This window comes from Mus caroli, chromosome 2 (genome assembly GCF_900094665.2).
Source record: "Mus caroli chromosome 2, CAROLI_EIJ_v1.1, whole genome shotgun sequence".
In the NCBI taxonomy this organism is placed as follows: domain Eukaryota; kingdom Metazoa; phylum Chordata; class Mammalia; order Rodentia; family Muridae; genus Mus; species Mus caroli.
In genome coordinates, this window is record NC_034571.1 from 95796406 (window position 1) to 95804767 (window position 8362).

The following is an 8362-nucleotide window of genomic DNA, read 5'->3' on the forward strand; positions in this document are numbered from 1 at the left end:
CTTCCTTCCTTCCTTCCTTCCTTCCTTCCTTCCTTTCTTTCTTTCTTTCTTTCTTTCTTTCTTTCTTTCTTTCTTTCTTTCTTTCTATATTTCTGTAGGTTAGGAACAATACCTTTATCTGTCTTCTGGGTCAAGTTCTTTTACAGACCATTATCAAGGTTTCATACGGATTTTGATCATCTCAAGACAGCTAGGAGATATCTTACTTAGGGTCTTAGTTAGGATTTTATTACTGTGAAGAGGCACCATGACCAGGGAAACCTTATAAAGGAAAACATTTAGTGGGGACTGGCTTACAGTTTCAGAGGTTTAGTCCATTATCATCATGGTGGGAAGTATGGCAGCATGCAGGTAGACATGATGCTGGAGAAGGAGCTGAGAGTTCTACATCTTGATCTGCAGACAGCAGAATGGGTCTGTGTGGCATATTGGTCATAGCTTGGGCATAGGAGACCTCAAACTCTGATCCCACAGTGAAACACTTCCTCCAACAATGCCACTCCCTATGGACCAAGGATTCAAATACATGAGCCTATGGGGCCATACTTATTCAAACCATATTTAGTAAGTTTCTTGTCTTGCAAGCAAGTGACTTGAGCAAGAATCCTAGCATTTACATTAAAAAAAAAATCTCGGTGTGGTGGGACAGAACTTACCATCTCATTGATGCGGAGGAAGAGACAGGTAGATATATCTCTGGGGCTTGCTTCCCAGATTTGGCAATTTTAGCCTAGTCCAATGGCGAGTTCTAGGCCAGGACAGTGAGAAACTATGTCTAAATAAATAAATAGATGAATAAATAAATAAGTGCTTTGCCAAAGGCCTGCTAGCACCAGGGATACTAGGGACATCAGGGATACCAGATTAGAGTCTACCCCAAGCCCTATGTCTGCCAACTCCTCTTATTGTAGGCACAACAGTTGTAAACTACATCTTATCCCCTGCACTCCATTTCCACCCCACAACTCCACCTGATTTTCTGCAGCCCATGCAGATTACCAGGGATCTGAGGCCATGCTGGTGCTAAGGAACCCAGAGGCAACATTAGCACCCTAAGCCCCAGAGGCCAGATAGGCCACAAAATTCCACCAGAGACATCCTACTGGACCTGAAGACTCACTGGTCACCAGAATCCCAAGTCATACAGGCTAGAAGACCAAGAGGAAACAGAAGCCAAGGGGAAAAAAAACCCTCCCAAAATAAAAAAATCCCAAACAAACAAAGATAAACTCAGAAATCAATACCAAAACCTATAATATCCACAAAACCCAGATAACTAGGGGCAAATGTAAGGCCACAATCAACAACAGCCCAGGCAATAGCATCACCACAGATCAGCTATCTGACGATAGCAAACCCTGGATATCCTAAGACAGCTGAAGCACAAGAAAAGGACTTTAAGTCCAATCTTATGAAGATAATAGAGGCCTTTAAAGAGAAAATGAATCAATTCCTAAAGAAATACAGGAAAATACAATCAGATAGGTGAAGTAAATGAATAAAATTATTCAAGACCTGAAAATAGAAGAAGTTAGGAGATGAAAAACTTAGGTAAAAGGACAGAAACTACACATGCAAGTGTCGCTAACAGAATACAAGAGATGGAAGAGAGAATCTCATGTATAGAAGATACAATAAAATAAATTGATACATCAGTCAAAGAAAATGTTAATCCTGAAGTGTCCTTGACACAAAGCATCCAGGAAATCTGGGACACTATGAAAAGACCAAACCTAAAAACAATCGGAATAGAAGGGGAAGATTCCCAGCTCCAAGGTCCAAAATATGTTTTCAACAAAATCCTAAAAGAAAAATTTCCTAACCTAAAACATGCCTATAAACACAAGAAGCTTACAGAACACCAGAGAGATTGGAATGTTGGGGTCCAGGAATCACCTCACAAACCACACAAATGCCAAGCTCAGGCAGACAGGGATAGTTCATTGAACACATTCCCCAAGACTGATCACTCAGAGGCAACAGCTAAAAGCTGTATGCCAAATATTTCTCAGAGCCAGCTTATAAAGGCTAAAACTTCAAAAATCACAATGAGATCATACACAGGTGCAGGAACCATTTTAGACATAACAGTTCATATTGACCTCCAAATTGAGGTCCTAAGTAAAGCTTACTGTTGTGGAGTTTCTTAAGTTTAACAAACATCATAACATACTGAACATAACAGAGTATGTGGTCAGCATGACCCTGTTCAGAATAAAGTTATTTTTCTGCATCAATGACTTTCAGGCATATCAAAACAATACGAAATAGCTGGCAGGCATGGAACAAAATGGCTATAGCTATGCTAGTGGGGCATGCCTCAACAGGACAACAAAATAAAATTCTCCTGCCACATAATATTAAAAGCTTCAAAGGAAAAAAGCCAAATAACATATAAGACAGACCAATTAGAATTACACCCAACTTCTCAACACACACACTAAAAACCAGAAGGGCCTAGGCAAATGGCTTGCAGTCTGTAAGAGACCACAGATGCCATCCCAGACTACTATACTTAGCAAAATTTTCAATTACCATAGATGGAGAAAACAAGATATTCCATGAGAAAACCAAATTTAAACAGTATCTACCCACAAATCCAGCCCTAAAGAAGATACTAGAAAGAAAACTCCAACCCAAGGGGGTTAAGTATACCCAAGAAAACATATGAAACAAATAATACCAGCAAAATCAAAAGAAGTGTGGCATTTACCAACACCCCAGCAACAACAACCACCATCAAAATAACAGGAATTAACAGTCATTGAGCATTAATATTTCTCAAAATCAATGGACTAAATTCCCCAATAAAAAGACACAGGCTAACAGAATGGATGTGAAAACAGGATCTATCATTCTGATGCATACAGGAAACACACTTCAACATTAAAGACAGACATTATTTCAGAATAAGGGGATGGAAAAAGATTTTCCAATCAAACAGACTCAAGATCCAAGCTGGACTAGCCATTCTAATATCTAATAAAAATAGACTTTCAGCCAAAATTAATCAAAAGAGATGGAGAAGGACATTTCATACTTATCAAAAGAAAAATCCACCAAGGTGACATCTCATTTTTAAATATCTATGCCCCAAATGCAAGGGTACCCAATTTTGTAAAAGAACCATAACTAATGCTTAAATCACACATCAAACTCCACACATTAATAGTGGGAGACTTTAACACCTCATTCTGACTCAAGAACAGATCATCCAGTCAGAAAACAAACAGAAAAATAATAAAACTAACAAGTGTTATGACTCAAAAGGACCTCACATATCTACAGAACATCTTACCTAAACACAAAAGAATATACCTTCTTCTCAGCACCTCACAGAACCTTCTCCAAAACCGGCCATACACTCTGTCACAAAGCAATTCTTAATAAATACAAGAAAATTGAAATAACTTTCTGTATCTTAACAGACCACCATGGGTTAAAACTGGACTTCAACAATAACAGAAACAACAAAAAGCCTACAAACACATGGAAACTGAACAACTATACTCAATGACCGTTAGGTCAGGGAAGAAATAAAGAAAGAAAAAGACTGTAGAATTCACTGAAAATGAATGCATAACATGCTCAAACTTAAGGATACGACTAAAGCAGTGCTAAGAGGAATGTTCATAGCACTAAGTGCATTCATAAAGACATTAGTGAGATCTCATAACAGCAACTTAGGACAAACCTGAAAGCTCTAGAACAAAAAGAAACAAACACATCCAAAAAGAGTAGTTGGCACAAAATAATCAAACCAGGGCTGAACTCAATAATATAGTAACAAAGAGAATAATACAAAGAATCAATAAAACAAAGAGTTGTTCTCTGAGAAAATCATCAAGATAGACAAATCACTAGTCAAACTAACTAAAAGGCAAAGAGAGAATATCCAGTTTAACAAAATCAAAAGTGAAAAGGGGAACAAAACAATTTGTTGTTTTGTTCACAGAAGTCTACCAGACTGTCAAAGATGAGGTAGTACCAACATACTCAAAGTATTCTATAAAATAGAAACAGAAGGAACATTGCCCAATTCATTTTATGAGACTACATTTACCTTGATATATAAACTACACAAAAACCCAACAAAGAAATGGAATTGCAGTTCAATTTCCCTTATGGACATAGATGCAAAAATACTCAAAAAATTACAAACAGAACACATCAAAACATCATCCACCATGATCAAGTAGGCTTCATTCCAGAGATGCAGGGGTGGTTTGACATATGAAAATCTGTCAGTGTAATCCACCATATAAACAGAGAGAGAGAGAGAGAGAGAAAAACAACACATGATCATCTCATTAGACGCTGAAAAGCCTTTGACAAAATCCAACACCCCTTCATGATAAAAGTATTGGTGAGATCAGGGACACAAGATACATACTTAAACATAATAAAGGCAATTTACAGGAGGCCTATAGCCAACATGAAATTAAATGGAGACAAACTCAAAGCAATTTCACTAAAATCAGGAACAAGATAAGGATGTCCACTCTGTCCCCATCTATTCAATCAAGTACTCGAAATTTTAGCAAGAGCAATAAGACAACTAAAGGAGATCAAGGGGATACAAATTAGAAAGAAAGAAGTCAAAGTATTGGAGCAGAGACTGAAGGCATGACCATCTAGAGACTACCCCACCTGGGGATCCATCCCATAACGATCACCAAACCCAGACACTATTGCAGATGCCAACAAGAGCTTGCTGACAGGAGACTGATATAGCTGTCTCCTGAGAGGCTCTGCCAGTGCCTGACTAATATAGAAGTGGATGCTCACAGTCATCCATTAGACAGAGCACAGGGTCCCCCGTGAAGGAGCTAGAGAAAGTACACAAGGAGCTGAAGGGATTTGCAGCCCCCTAGGAGAAACATCAATATGAACTAACCAGTACCCCCAGAGCTTCCTGGGACTAAATCACCAATCAAAGAAAACACATGGAGGGACTCATGGCTCTAACTGCATATGTAGCAGAGGATGGCCTACTCGGTCATCAATGGGAGAAGAGGCCCTTGGTCCTGTGAAGGTTCTATGCCCCAGTATACGGGAATGCCTGGGCCAGGAAGCGGCAGTGGGTGAATTGGGGAGTAGGGGGAGGGGAGAGAGGATAGGGGATTTTTTGGAGGGGAAACTAGGAAAGGGGATAACATTTGAAATATAAATAAAGAAAATATCTAATTAAAAATAAATAAATAAAAAAGAAGTCAAAGTATTGTTATTTGCAGATGATATGGTAGTATATCAGAGAAAGCGACTCTCAAAAGTCTACACTGAACTCATACAGATCATGAATGCCTTCACCAAAGTGGTTGGATACAAAATTAACTGAATAAAAAGTAGCCCTCCTATATACAAACGATAACAGACTGAGAAAAAAAAAATAAGGGAAAAACACCCTTCAAAATTGCCACAAATAATACAAAATATCTTGGTTTAACTCTTACCAAGCTAGGAAAAGACATGTTTGACAAGAACTTCAAGGCTTTTCCCTCCCAGATGTTTTTTAAGAAAAATTTGTTTTTGTTTTTAATGTGCATTTGTGTTTTACTTGCATGTATATCTGTCTGCCAGCCTGTGTGTTGGATCCCTTGGAATAGACAGTTGTGAGCCGCCAAATGGTGCTGGGAATTGGACCTGAGTCCTCTGGGAGAGCAGTCAGTGCTCTTAACCTCTGATCCATCTCTCCAGCCCCAGAACTTCACGTTTTTGAAGAAAGAAATTGAAGAAGATATTAGAAAATGGAAAGATCTCCCATGCTCATGGAGCAGTAGGATTAACATAGTAAATGTGGCCATCTTACCAAAAGCAGTCTACAGATTCAAATGCAATTCCCATAAAAATCCCAAAACAATACTTTATGAACCTTGAAAGAACAATTTCATGTGGAAAAACAACAACAACAACAAAAAATCCAGGATATCTAAACAATCAAGTGCAATAAAAGAACTTCTGGAGGTATCACTTTTCCCAACTTCAAGCTGTACTACAGAGCAATCATAATAAAAACATGCATGGTCTTGGCATAACAAGGAAAGGTTGATCAATGGAATTGAGTTGAAGACCCCAAAATAAGCCCATAAACATATGGACTCTTGATTTTTGACAAAGAAGCCAAAACCATACAATGGAAAAAAGAAAGCATCTTCAACAAATGGTGCTGGTCTAACAGGATGTCTGAATGTACAAGAATGGAAATAGATCCACATTTATTATCCTGCACAAAACTCAAGTCCAAGTAGATCAAAGACCTCAACATAAAACTAGATATACTTCATGACAGAAGAGAAAGGGCGGCGGGGCATGGTGGTGGTGCAGAATAGTGTTGAAAACATTGTTACAGGAGTCAATTTCCTAAACAGAACAACAATAGCTCAGGCACTAAGATCAGTAATTAATAAATGGAACCTCATGAAACTGAAAAGTTTCTATAGAAATTAATTCTGGTTCTTCCTCCTAGCCTCATGCTCCTGGAAATAAGACTCAAAATATATTTATGAATATCTTGGCCATAGAACTAGGTTCATTTCTGACTAGATCATAACTTAAATTAACCCATGCACCATGCTTCCACCTTGTCACATCTTCCCAGGCTGATTCCTCACTGCTGGCACCATTCTAGAATCCTTCCACCTCCAAGATGTTCTATCTCCTATTTACCGCCTAAGCCATAGGCCATCAAATTTATTATTGACAGGTGCCATGCCCATGCAGACATAAGATATTCTCTCCACAAGCTTCTCTAAGGCAAAGGACACTGTCAAAAGGACAAATGGCAGCCTAGAGAATGAAAAAAGGTCTTCACCAATCCTACATCTGATAAAGGGCTGATATGGAAAACATAAAAAGATTAGACTTAAGAAATTAGACACCAACAAACCAAATAAGCCAATTAATAAATGGGGTACAGATCTAAACAGAGAATTCTTAACAGAGGAATCTCTAATGACTGATAAGCACTTCAAGAAATGTTCAACAGTCATGGTCATTAGGGAAACGAAAACCAAAATGACTCTTAGTTTCCATCCTACAAAAGAACTTAGATTCCATCTTACAGCCATCAGAATAGCTAAGATCAAAAGCTCAAATGACAACTCCTACTTGCAAGAATGTGGAGCAAGGGTAACACTCTTTCATTGCTGGTGGGGTGCAAACTTGTAGAGCTACTCAAGAAATCTTTGGCAGTTTCTCAGAAAATTGGGAAGAGAGCTACTTTAAGACCCAGCAATGACACTCCTGTGCATATACCCAAAAGCTGTTCTACCCTACCACAAGGACACTTGTTCAACTATGTTCATACCAGCTTTATTTGTTATAGCCAGAAACTGGAATAAACCTAAATTTCCCTCTATAGAATAATGGATAAAGAAAATGTGGTACATTTACATAATGGAATATTACTCAGCTATTAGAAATAATCATGAAATTTGACATCATGAAATTTGCAGACAAATGGATGGAGCTAGAAAAGATCATCCTGAGAGAGGTAACCCAGACCCAGAAAGAAAAACATCGTATGTACTCACTTACAAGTGGATATTAGACATAAAGAACAGGATACCCATGCTTCAATCCACTGACCCCAAAGAAGCTAGGTAGCAATGGAGGACTTAAGGGGACAGGCTTTAATCTTAGTTTGAAGGAAAAATAGAATAGACATGGGGGGACTGGAGAAAGAGGATGGTTTGAAGGAGGTGGGAATGAGGACAGGAGGGATCAGGTGAAGGGGGAGTACAGAGAGAATATTGGGGGAGACAACTGTAATCAGGTGGGGGAACATCTTTGGGATGAGCTAGATAACCTAGGATAATGGGAACTCCCAGGAATCTATGAGGGTAATTCTAGATAAAACTCCTAGAAATGGGGGACATGGAACCTGAAATAGCCATCTACCTAGCAAGACTTCCAATGGAGGGACTGGGATTCCAATGCAGCCATAAAACCTCCAATCCACAATTTGTCCTGCCTACAAGATACTTAGGGACAGGAGCCTAGCATAGCTGTCATCAGAGAGGCTTCAGCCAGCAACTGATGGAAACAGATGCAAAGACCCACAACCAGACAGAAGGTGGAGCTTGGGGAAGCCTGTGGAAGAGGGGATGGAAGGGTTGAAGGAGCCAGATGGGTAAGAACACAAGAAAACCTACATATTCAACTCCTCTGGACCCACAAGGACTCACAGAGACTGAACCACCAACCAGAGAGCATATATAGGATGGACCCAGGCCCCCTGCACATTTGTAACAGTAGTTCAGCTTGGTCCACATGGGAGACTCCTAACAGTGGGAGCAGGGGTTGACTCTGTCGCCTGCCTTTAGATCCCTTTCCCCTAACTGGTCTGCCTTGCCTATCCTCA